Genomic DNA, 12,500 nt, shown 5'->3' with positions numbered 1-12,500 from the left:
GAAACCGCGATCCTACGACCGTGAGTCCGCTGCCCTAACCACTAGGCCATTGCGCCTCCACACACATATATATATATATATTATATATATATATATATGTGTGTATATATATATATATACTAATAAAAGTGATGTTCAATCTTGCTTGCTATATTTGTGTGTGTGTGTAATCCAAATAATAAAGCAAAAACTACATTCTCACATCTTTAATGATTCATTACAACTGTTTCTCTACCAACTCAGCTCGCAAAATTTGCAAAAAATTTCCACTCTGCATTTTTCCTAAACTGGTGTCGCAAGCAGAGTTTATGCAGAAACAATTGTAAGGAATCATCAAAGATTTCTTAAAGGAATTCCTTTGTCTTATTCTTTGGATTATGCTTTACTCTTTGCTAAACCCAAACAACAGTTTTACCTTTGTGCAAACCAGGATTTTCTACACCTGAGGAATTTTGGTATTAGTCTGGAATATGACCGTTGAATGCTTCTCTGGTAATACCCTACCTTTACACCCTACCAGGACCTTATATATATGCACATACACACATACATACACAGTACCACCTGTTTCAAGATTAGGTGATCAGTGGCTAAACTGCTGGTGGCTGGTGGTGGATTATTTGACAAAGATGTGTGTATTGTATGTGTGTATAAAGGTGGCGAGCTGGCAGAAACGTTAGCACGCCAGGCAAAATATTTAGCGGTATTCCGTCTGTCTTTACGTTCTGAGTTCAAATTCCGCCGAGGTCGACTTTGCCTTTCATCCATTCGGGGTCGATAAATTAAGTACCAGTTATGCACTGGGGTCGATGTAATCGACTTAATACCTATGTCTGTCCTTGTTTGTCCCCTCTATGTTTAGCCCCTTGTGGGTAATAAAGAAATAGGTATTCCGTTTGTCTTTATGTTCTGAGTTCAAATTCCGCCGAGGTCGACTTTGCCTTTCATCCATTCGGGGTCGATTAAATAAGTACCAGCTACGCACTGGGGTTGATATAATCGACTTAATCCGTTTGTCCCCTCTGTGTGTAGCTCTTTGTGGGCAGTAAAGAAATAAGGATGTACTCTTTTACTTGTTTCAGTCATTTGACTGCGGCCATGCTGGAGCACCGCCTTTAGTCGGGCAAATCGACCCTGGGACTTATTCTTTGTAAGCCTAGTACTTATTCTATCGGTCTCTTTTGCTGAACTGCTAAGTGACAGGGACGTAAATACACCAGCATTGGTTGTCAAGCAATGCTAGAGGGACAAACACAGACACACAAACATATACACACACATACATATTTATATATATATACATATATACGACAAGCTTCTTTCAGTTTCCGTCTACCAAATCCACTCACAAGGCTTTGGTCAGCCCGAAGCTATAGTAGAAGACACTTGCTCAAGATGCCACGCAGAGGGACTGAACCCGGAACCATGTGGTTGGTTAGCACGCTACTTACCACACAGCCACTCCTGCGCCTATTGTGTATTGTTTGGTGGAAGTCATAACTACCTTGACAAATTCCTTATGAACCATGCAAGTGTAAAAAAAGTAGACGTTAAAACGAAAATGATGACGATGACGATGATGATCAGAAACGAGAAGACAGAAAAGCATGAAGATTCTTATGTAAATCAAAATGGTAAATTTATTCTTTGATTTCGAAGTAAGTCAGTTGTGACAGATAGCAGACATGAAACACAAGTGAATTTATGCAAAAATCCATTGCATAACTAAAAGTGTTTGGTAAAACACAGAAGCTGAACGCACCAGAGAGAAAACAGTAACAAGCGACAATGAGAAAGAAATGAGAAAATTGTGTTAAGTCAAATACGATTCCATTTCAGAATTTAATAAAGTTAATATGAATGCCAATGTTCAAATACTGCCAAAGTTCAAGAATTCAAGTATTTATCAAAATTGTCTGTGAATTAGATGGTTTTATAAATAATTAGACATGATTGTGGTTCCTGTGACATTGAGTTTTACAGTTATTTAGGGGTCATATACATACATACGCACATACATACATACATACATACATACATACATTTTATGGCTGCCCCTCATTATCGTGTATGGCCATTGCACGAAGCTTAACTGTTACTGGTGCTGTGATCGAATGTGACTTTTTAGCCCAGCTAAAGATCTACAATGTCTTGTACAGAATTGGCAACTAATACCTTTACTGGTAATAGCCAGCTGTAGTTGTAACTGGGCTTCATGTACCTTTGCATGTCATTTAAGTCCTCCTGCCGAATTACACTCTCTTCCACGTGCCCGACAGATATGATTAGTATGGTGTTAGACCACCACCAGTGGCCAGGTTGTCACTCATTATTGGAAGGTTCTCGGTGTGAAAGTATAGAAGCTCTTTTGTTAAAGCAAAGGCTCGGATAGAGTGGTCATCTGGTCAGAATGAAGGATTCAAGGATGCCAAAACAACTCTTTTATGGAGAGTTAGCTAAAGGAGAACGACCTCCATATATACATCCATACATAAATAGATACATAGATACATACATACATACTTACATACATATATACATATACACATTTAGGTTACAATGGGTAAATTGTCATCCTTTTGAATTCTAAATTTTATGTATGCACATTGTTTGTTTTTGATTTTGTTGACTGCACAGTATAGTAGGGTCAGTTGGGCACCGGCTGTGAGAAAAACAGCACCATGCACGATTTACTCAGCCAGAAATTTGGAAACGACAGGCTGTACAGCTTGGCATTTGTACTAGAAGCGCCAATGCAAACACACAGGACAACCGTTGGTTTGCTGTGTGCCCAAAACATGTACCTAAAGTGATAAAATTCAAGCATCCAGTCAACAACATGGTGTTTGGAGTGATGGCGACGTTATTCCTCCATTCATCTTTCCACATGGCCTCAGACTTAACACAGAGGCCTACATCAAGTGCCTGGAGGAGGTAGTGTTGCCCAGGGTCGAGAGGGTGGCTGCAGAATTTTGAAAAATTATAACATATAATAATGAAACACGTGTTATTTGTCTCTAAATTATAAGTTAGTTGTTAAGGCCGGTTACTGATGAGAATTCGCCTAGCAAATTATCTTATTTGCTAAAGAAATGTGAAACCTAGGTATAACTGCAAAAAAATAACAAGGTAGAAGTTTTTATTTTTTATTTCCTTCGAAGATTGTTATTAAATGTGGTTTTGGTCGTTTTGGTTGCTTCTTCTAGCATGTAAAAATTACCTGTTAAATGGTAGTTTTCTCTTGTGTTTAAATGTACACTATTTTATATATATATATATATATATATATATATATATATTATATATATATATATAGGTGCAGGAGTGGTTCTGTGGTAAGTAGCTTGTTTACCAACCACATGGTTCCGGGTTCAGTCCCACTGCGTGGCACCTTGGGTAAGTGTCTTCTACTATAGCCTCAGGCTGACCAAAGCCTTGTGAGTGGATTTGGTAGACAGAAACTGAAAAGAAGCCCATCGTATATATGTATATATATATATGTGCATGTGTGTGTTTATGTGTCTGTGTTTGTCCCCCTAGCATTGCTTGACAACTAATGCTGGTGTGTTTATGTCCCCGTTACTTAGCGGTTCGGCAAAAGAATCGATAGAATAAGTACTGGGCTTACAAAGAATAAGTCCCGGGGTCGATTTGCTCGACTAAAGGCAGTGCCCCAGCATGGCCGCAGTCAAATGACTGAAACAAGTAAAAGAGTAAAAGAGAGAGAGAGTACTGGAATAATTTCATTCATCTGACAAAAGATTCTTCAAAGCAATGCCCCAACATGGCCGCAGTCTAATGACTAAAACCAGTCAAAGATTAAAAGAACAATGATGATGATGATGACTAGCGTTGGTCTTTTATTTGATTGACTTCAGTGGAAACGAGAGACGCACATGTATAAATAGCTGTAGGAATTCCACAAAAGACTGTATCTAGCCATCAATACACGTACCTTGGAATCGAAATCTCCAAGGGACAGATTCTTAGACTGATCATAATGGCAAACAATGGCCAGTGGAATAACTATTGTTTAGTTCATGGTCCCCAAGGACCAATAATTTAAGATATCTGTCATTCCTTTACAGAATACTTTCGAAATTATTAAAATGGAACCGTAATAAATTTCTGATTATCAAATGCATGAGATCATAGATTAAGATTTGCAGTAAGAAAATTATTTGATTTGGGATAATTATGTTTGGCAATAAATATGGTTCCACTTTACCAAACTTGCAGAATATAATTACTGCACTTTGGAACAGAAGTCAAAGTCTAAAATTGCTGTACACAAATTATTGCTGGTGATGCATATTATTGTAATATCCTCTGACAGAATCTGGAACATTTTCTGATGCTCTTACACACTGTGTCCCTTTATGTATGTATGTATGTATGTATGTATGTATGTATGTATGTATGTATGTATGTATGTATGTATGTATGTATGTATGTATGTATGTATGTATATATATATATATCTATATAAATATCATATATTAAAATATACATATATTAGCATTTGTTTTTATACTATGATAAAAACAACTTTACGTAAAATTGAAAGATTACTCAATACATATACTCTTTTTCTTTTTTTTTTACTCTTTTTACTTGTTTCAGTCAGTTGACTGCGGCCATGCTGGAGCACCGCCTTTAGTCGAGCAACTCGACCCCGGAACTTATTCTTTTGTAAGCCCAGTACTTATTCTATCGGTCTCTTTTGCTGAACCGCTAAGTTACGGGGATATAAACACACCAGCATCGGTTGTCAAGCAATGCTAGGGGGACAAACACAGACACACAAACACACAGACGCATATATATACATATATATATATATATATACGACAGGCTTCTTTCAGTTTCCGTCTACCAAATCCACTCACAGGGCTTTGGTTGGCCCGAGGCTATAGTAGAAGACACTCGCCCAAGGTGCCACGCAGTGGGTCTGAACCCCGAACCATGTGGCTGGTAAACAAGCTACTTACCACACAGCCACTCCTGCGCCTATTTGAATGTATATATATTTGAATGAATATATTAAAGTATACATATATATATATTAGCATTTGTTTTTATATTATGATAAAAACAACTTTACATAAAATTGAAAGATTACTCAATACATATGGTAAAGTAAAAAATTATTCTTTTACAAGAATAGTATTGACAGTGACATCGAAGTTCTGGCTGGCTAAGCCATCACCAGACTGTCTAACGATACCTTAGCTGGCCGAAACTTTGAACTCACAATCAATTCTATTCTTGTTAGAATAACATGCACACACACACATTTATGTTTACATTCTTTTATTCGTTTCATTCATGCAGTTGTGGTCATGCTGGAGCACCACTATACAGGCATTAAAAATATGAAATGCTTCATGAATTTGTGTGTCATCCTTGTGCAGGGACCATACTAATCTTCTTTGTATCATTCTAGTTTTAGAATATGTGCTGCCATATACATTCTATTTTATTTTCCGCTTATTTTACTCATTGGACTGCAGCCATGCTGAGACACTGTCCTGAAACAAATAGTTGAACAGATTAGCAACTGTATTTTAAAGTGTGGTACTTATTCTATTGGTCTCTCCTGTCAAATCACTAGGTCATGGGGAAGTCAAGGAGTAGAGCAGATGAGGTGACAAGTACAAACGATAATCTCTTCTTTCTCTCTCTCTCTCTGTATATATATATAAATTAACACGTATCGTTATTCTACCAAATATTGCACATTACTTAATCATCGTTATATGTTTTATCTTATATTTAATCTTTCTATAATATGTAATTTTTCTAAATGGTATAATTTAATTTTTCATTATGGAATTGATAAAAGGTCCTCTTCTCTTCCTTCTTCTCCTTATTATTATTATTATTAGCATCTTCTTTCAATACTGTTTCCATTTGATGATGATTATATGAAATTATTATCGTTATTATTATTATTATTATTATTATTATTCTTATTGATGTCGTTGTTATTGTTATCACTTTTATAATTATTGTTATTATCATTTGTTTTTTTTTTGTTTGAGGGCAAGAGGTGGTTGGGAATATCTTTGAAGCAAAGCTAATTACAAATGCTAAATCATTATCAATTCAAATAGTTATTGCATGTAACAATAATCAACCATAATCTCATAACTTTAAGATTTTGATGATGTCATTGCATATTTTTAAAATGACATTGTAGGGTAGGTGTGAAAAGCTGGATTTTGTTAGTTTGAATACAAACCAGGTGGCTGGCTTAACCCTTTGGCATTCGGATTACTCAATAAGTAATTTACTCATATTCTTTTAAATTACTCATGCATTATCTTGAAGCCTCAAGACTTCAATAATGTGACGGTTTATTTTCAGAATGACATTGTTGGATAGGTGTGAGAAGCCAGATCTGACCAGTTTGAGTATCATACAAGTAAAATGTTTTGACTGGATGTGGCTGGTTTAAATGCCAAAGGGTTTGTCAGTTCAGTTCAGTATATTCGCGCAGGAGTTGCTGTGTGATAAGTAGCTTGCTTACCAACCACATGGTCCCGGGTTCAGTCCCACTGCGTGGCACCTTGGGCAAGTTTTTTCTACTAAAGCCTTGGGCCGACCAAAGCCTTGTGAGTGGATTTGGTAGACGGAAACTGAAAGAAGCCTGTCGTATATATGTATAGATATGTATATGTGTGTGTTTGTGTGTGTGTGTGTTTGTCCCCCTAGCATTGCTTGACAACCGATGCTGGTGTGTTTATGTTCCCATCACTTAGTGGTTCAGCAAAAGAGACCGATAGGATAAGTACTGGGCTTACAAACAATAAGTCCCAGGGTCGAGTTGCTCGACTAAAGGCGGTGCTCCAGCATGGCTGCAGTCAAATGACTGAAACAAATAAAAGAGAGAGATATCAGGGGTGGAATTTCTCCTACCATTTTGTCAATCAGATCTATATTCTTTTAAGATTACTCCAATGCCTGTTAAAGGCTTCTAGGCTCTTGTAAAAGGTTCAACACCATCATGTTGGAGCGTCTTGATAAAAGCAATTAAAAAATTAAAGTAAACTCATTTTAATTTGAAGCTACAGTCATGTAATAAACTGGCAAAGTCATTAAAATAATGGACAATATTCTTACCAGCTTTTCCTCCATTTCATTACATTAAGAGTTCAATTCCACCAAGATCAAATTTGCCTTTCATCTTTATGGGGTATTATAAAATGCATTACAGGGTGTGAGCTATCTATCTATCCGCTCCGTCGAAGTCGACTCTCGGTCACTCGTTGGATCAGTGTCCTCCAGTCAGTTCTATCCTGGGCCGCTTTTTTCAGATTGGCTAAGTCCATTCCAGTATCACTCCTGATGGTGTCAAGCCAGCGGGTTCTTGGTCGGCCTCTTCCTGTCTTGCCACTGATCATTCCGAGCATGATGTCCTTCTCCAGGGATTTTCTCCGCATAATATGACCAAAATATGTCAATCTATGCTTGGTAATCCTAGCTTCTAGTGACATTTTTGGCCTGATCTACTTAAGAACTTCTCCATTGGTGAGCCTCGCTGTCCATGGAATCCGTAAAAGTCTTCTCTAACACCAAAGCTCGAATGCATTAATTCTCTTCTGGTCAGCTTTCTTTAGTGTCCAGGTCTCTCATCCATATGTTGCTATTGGAAAGACAATTGCATTCACCAATCTGCATTTGGTAGCGAGTCTGATGTCTCTACTCTTCCAGACCCTGCTCATGCTGACCATTGCCTCTCTGCCGAGTACTGTCCGCTGTCTTATTTCTGGAGTGCAGTCACCATCTCGATTTATTTTGGAGCCAAGGAAGATGAAATTATCAACCACTTCGATCTCTTCATTATCGATCTTGATGCTGATGTTTGTTGTGGCTGCTGTTGACATGATCTTCGTTTTATTAACATTGAGGTACAGCCCAAATTTCTCACTCTCTTTCTTGACCAGCAGGACAAGATCCTCCAGATCCTTACCACTCTCTGCCAGCAGGGTTGTATCATCTGCATAGCGAAGGTTATTAATATTTCTTCTACCAGTTCAGATATACCAGTGGTAGGTTCAAACTCACAAACAAGCCATTTATTGTGTTTTGTCATGGAGAAATTTTTTTGCTGTAGACAAATGGTATAAACACACCTAAATCAGCTTGCAGCGCCACCTAACCAGAGTGGAAGATGCAAGCATTTTGGAGTAGTTATCTTCTCTTCAGTCACAGAATGCTTAGCTCCCCCACCCTGTAATTTGTTAATGGTTGGCCACCAATTAGTGTTACCAGCCAATATATGATATCTAGAATAACATAAGAGACATGGTCTCTCTAATCAACTCACAGCACATTGTCTAGTTTCTGTGATTGAAGAGGAGATAATCATTCCAAAATTCTTGCCTTTCACAGTTTGGATAGGTGGCACTGCAAACTGATTTGGTTCTATTTACACCATTTGTCTATGGAGAGAAATTGTCTCCATGGCAAAACATAATGAATGTCTAGTTTACAAGTTCGAATGTATCACTGGCATATTTGAACTGGTAATAGGAATTTCAACCGTGTTTCGTGGTCTGCTACCACAACAGCTCCTTTATAGGATCCAGTTAGCTCAAGACATCATGAGGAGGAACCACATCCGGTTTCGGCCCCTACACCCTTTGACGTGGTGGTGCCCCCCCCCCTTTCAGAGGTGTCTTCAGCTCTGGTGTTGGGGGCATGTCTTCTTCTTTCTTCTGTTCCCTGGCCTCTTCAATGTAGCATCAACGAGTGTCAGCAGGCGACTGACTGTCCTGTCAAATTTTTTCCCTTTAAATACCTGCTGCTAGGCTCCAGCAGGCAGCCCCAGCAAGTTGTCACGTGACACTGTCTCAACTTTAACTGACCAATGAAGACGCGTAGTCTCAGCCCACACATTCTCTAAATGATACCATCATCTGTCAGTCAGTGAAGCTAATTCAGTGTCAGCTTGTCTCACCTAGTGGTGTTATTTCCCGCCGGCAGGTTCTGACTTTCAAGCCATTTTTGGTCTTCCCGCTTCAGCCATGTATAGAAGCTGGCTTTCTCGACCGCTTCCTGTATTCTCCTTATTAGTTTTCTCAGCTCTGAGCTAGAAAAAACAAATCTTCTTTTGAATAGCGTTGTCATGTTTCTTTCACTGAGGCCCTAGCCTCCACTGCCAAATGGTAATACACGATGAGCTGGCAGAAACGTTAGCACGCTGGGCGAAATTTTTAGCGGTATTTCTTCTGCTGTTACATTATGAGTTCAAATTCCACCGAGGTCGACTTTGCCTTTCATCCTTTCGGGGTCGATAAATTAAGTACCAGTTACACACTGGGGTCGATGTCGATGTAATCGACTTAATCCGTTTGTCTGTCCTTGTTTGTTCCCTCTGTGTTTATCCCCTTGTGGGTAGTAAAGAAATAGGTATTTCGTCTGCCGTTATGTTCTGAGTCCAAATTCCACCGAGGTCGACTTTGCCTTTCATCCTTTAGGGGTCGATTAAATAAGTGCCAGTTATGCACTGGGGTCGATATAATTGACTTAATCCGTTTGTCTGTCCTTGTTTGTCCCCTCTGTGTTTAGCCCCTTGTGGTAGTAAAGAAACAGGTATTTCGTCTGCCGCTACGTTTTGAGTTTAAATTCAACCGAGGTCGACTTTGCCTTTCATCCTTTCGAGGTCAATAAATTAAGTACCAGTTATGTACTTGGGTTGATGTAATTGACTTAATCCGTTTGCCTGTCCTTGTTTGTCCCCTCTATGTTTAGCCCCTTGTGGGTAGTAAAGAAATGGGTAATACACAACATTCCATCCCTGTTCTCTGCACTTTTCGATTAGTTGCATTGCTCGTGCCGGTGGCACGTAAAAAGCACCATCCGTTCGTATCCATTGCTAGCCTCACCTGGCCCCCGTGCCAGTGGCACATAAAAAGCACCATCCGTTCATGGCCATTTGCCAGCTCTGTCTGGCACCTGTGCGGGTAGCATGTAAAAAGCACCCACTACACTCGTGGAGTGGTTGGCGTTAGGAAGGGCATCCAGCCGTAGAAACACTGCCAGATCTGACTGGGGCCTGGCGCAGCCTTCTGGCTTCCCAGACCCCAGTTGAACCGTCCAACCCATGCTAGCATGGAAAACGGACGCTAAATGATGATGATGATGATGATGATGATAACATGAAGTACCAGTCAAATACCGGGAAACAATACAATTGACTGCCCACTTTCAAATCACTGGCTTTGTGCCGAAATTTGAAATATTTAAAATTACAGTGTTATTTGCATATGTAAACACACACATGCAAAAGCAAAGATAAAAAAGGGAAAAAAAATGAAGATTATTGCTTAATTTTCTTCATTACCAATATTTACACTTTCATTTCTTGTTTGTTACATGCAATAACTATTTGAATCGATAATGATTTAGCATTTATAATTAGCTTTGCTTAAAAGCTATTCCCAACCCACCTCTTGCCCTCAAACAAAAAAAACAAATAATAATAATAATAATAAAAATAATAATAGTAATAATAATAATAATGATAATAATAATAATAATAATAATAATAATAATAATAATAATAACAATAATAATAATAATAATAATAATAATATTAATAATAATAATAATAATAATAATAATAATAATAATAATAATAATAATATTAATAATAATAATAATAATAATAACAATTATAATAATAACAATAATAATAATAACATGATAATGATAATAATAATAATAATGATAATATAATAATAATAATAATAATAATAATATATAATAATAATAAAAATAATAATAATAATAATAATAATAATAATAATGATAATAATAATAATAATATTAATAATAATAATAATAATAATAACAATTATAATAATAACAATAATAATAATAACAATGATAATGATAATAATAATAATAATGATAATAATAATAATAATAATAATAATAATAATAATAATAATAACAATGATAATAATAACAATGATAATAATAACAATAATAATAATAATAATAATAATGATAATAATAATAATAATAATGATAATAATAATCTGAAGAAGAAAAATCTTAAAAACACTTCTTTTGACAAATTAACCAAATTCATGCAATTATAGGAGGATTATTGATGTTTTATTTCAAAATTTTAATTAACCCACTCTAAAGAATTATTTTTTTTTTCATCTTCAAACATTGTTATCTGAAAACCATTAGCAAATTCCTTATCAGTAAATAATATTTAATTGCTGTTTATTACCGTCTGTTCCATCACAAAGCCATCTGCAGTAGGACCTCCTTCAATCTTTTCTTCCATATACCACCACCACCACCACCACCAATAACAACAACTTTGCTCCCCGCCCCCAGTAGTTGAAAGTAAAAACTTCAATCTTTAGTTTTTAAACTGGCCGTTTCTGGCTGAAATATTCTACCTGTTCTTTGTTCAAACTGACCAAATACAGCCTCACACATTGACCTTATAGTGTCAATCTAATAATAGGTGTGGCTGTGTGGTAAGTAGCTTGCTTACCAACCACATGGTTCTGGGTTCAGTCCCACTGCATGGCACCTTGGGCAAGTGCCTTCTACTATAGCCTCGGGCCACACAAAGCCTTGTGAGTGGATTTAGTAGATGGAAATTGAAAGAAATCCGTCGTATATATGTATATATATGTATGTGTGTATGTATGTTTGTGTGTCTGTATATATCCCCTCAACCGATGCTGGTGTGTTTACATCCCCATCACTTAGCGGTTCGGCAACAGAGACCGATAGAATAAGTATTAGGCTTACAAAGAATAAGTCCTTGGGTCGATTTGCTTGACTAAAGGCGGTGCTCCAGTATGGCCCAAGTCATATGACTGAAATAAGTAAAAGAGTATATCATTAAAATCTCCGAGTTACAAGATAATCCTTGATTAATTCAAAACAATGGGAATAAATGAGGATTATATTTGGCAGAGGAATTAGAATGCTAAAGGGTTAAACTGCATTTGGTTTTAGAATCATGGTATGAGATTTTCAAGGGTATTGAAGAATGCAGAATCACTTCTGAGACACTATTGTTTCCAGGTCTACATGGCTCAGTGTTTAGAGTATTAGGCTCACAATCACGAGGTAGTGAGTTGTATTCTTGAGCAAGACACTTTATTTCATGTTCCTCCTGCTCATTCAGCTAGAGAAGTGACTTGTAGCATCACTGATGCCAAGCTGTATCGGCCTTTGCCTTTCCCTTGGGTAACATCAGTGGTGAGGAGAGGGGAGGCTGCTATACATGGGCGAATGCTGGTCTTCCATAAACAACCTTGCCTGAACTTGTGCCTCGGAGGTTAACTTTCTAGATGCAATCCCATGGTCAGAATAATATCATCCCTAAGGTTCGAGCTACGAGTTTGTTACTATTTTACGGAAGAAACTCCAAGCATAGATCTTCACTGCTTTGTGAGTGCTCCGGGAACGAAAAATGATTAAGGAGTCAACCTTGAAAGTAAGCTAAAGCATGC

At 37.3% G+C, this 12,500-nt stretch overlaps 1 protein-coding gene and 1 non-coding gene across 2 annotated transcripts in view; both read right to left on the bottom strand.

The window, feature by feature from the left end:
• Positions 1-12,500, bottom strand: part of LOC115225742 (roundabout homolog 2-like) — a 571,297-nt gene that overhangs the window by 340,063 nt on the left and 218,734 nt on the right. The window lies entirely within an intron of this gene.
• On the bottom strand, positions 5,370-5,473 carry LOC115225926. Its single transcript, XR_003882969.1, has one exon. It is a non-coding gene; the product is annotated as a U6 spliceosomal RNA (small nuclear RNA).

The sequence above is a fragment of the Octopus sinensis genome, linkage group LG28, assembly GCF_006345805.1.
Source record: "Octopus sinensis linkage group LG28, ASM634580v1, whole genome shotgun sequence".
Lineage (NCBI taxonomy): Eukaryota > Metazoa > Mollusca > Cephalopoda > Octopoda > Octopodidae > Octopus > Octopus sinensis.
Note: the sequence above shows the minus strand (reverse complement) of the source record. Positions and strands in the feature narration are given on the sequence as shown.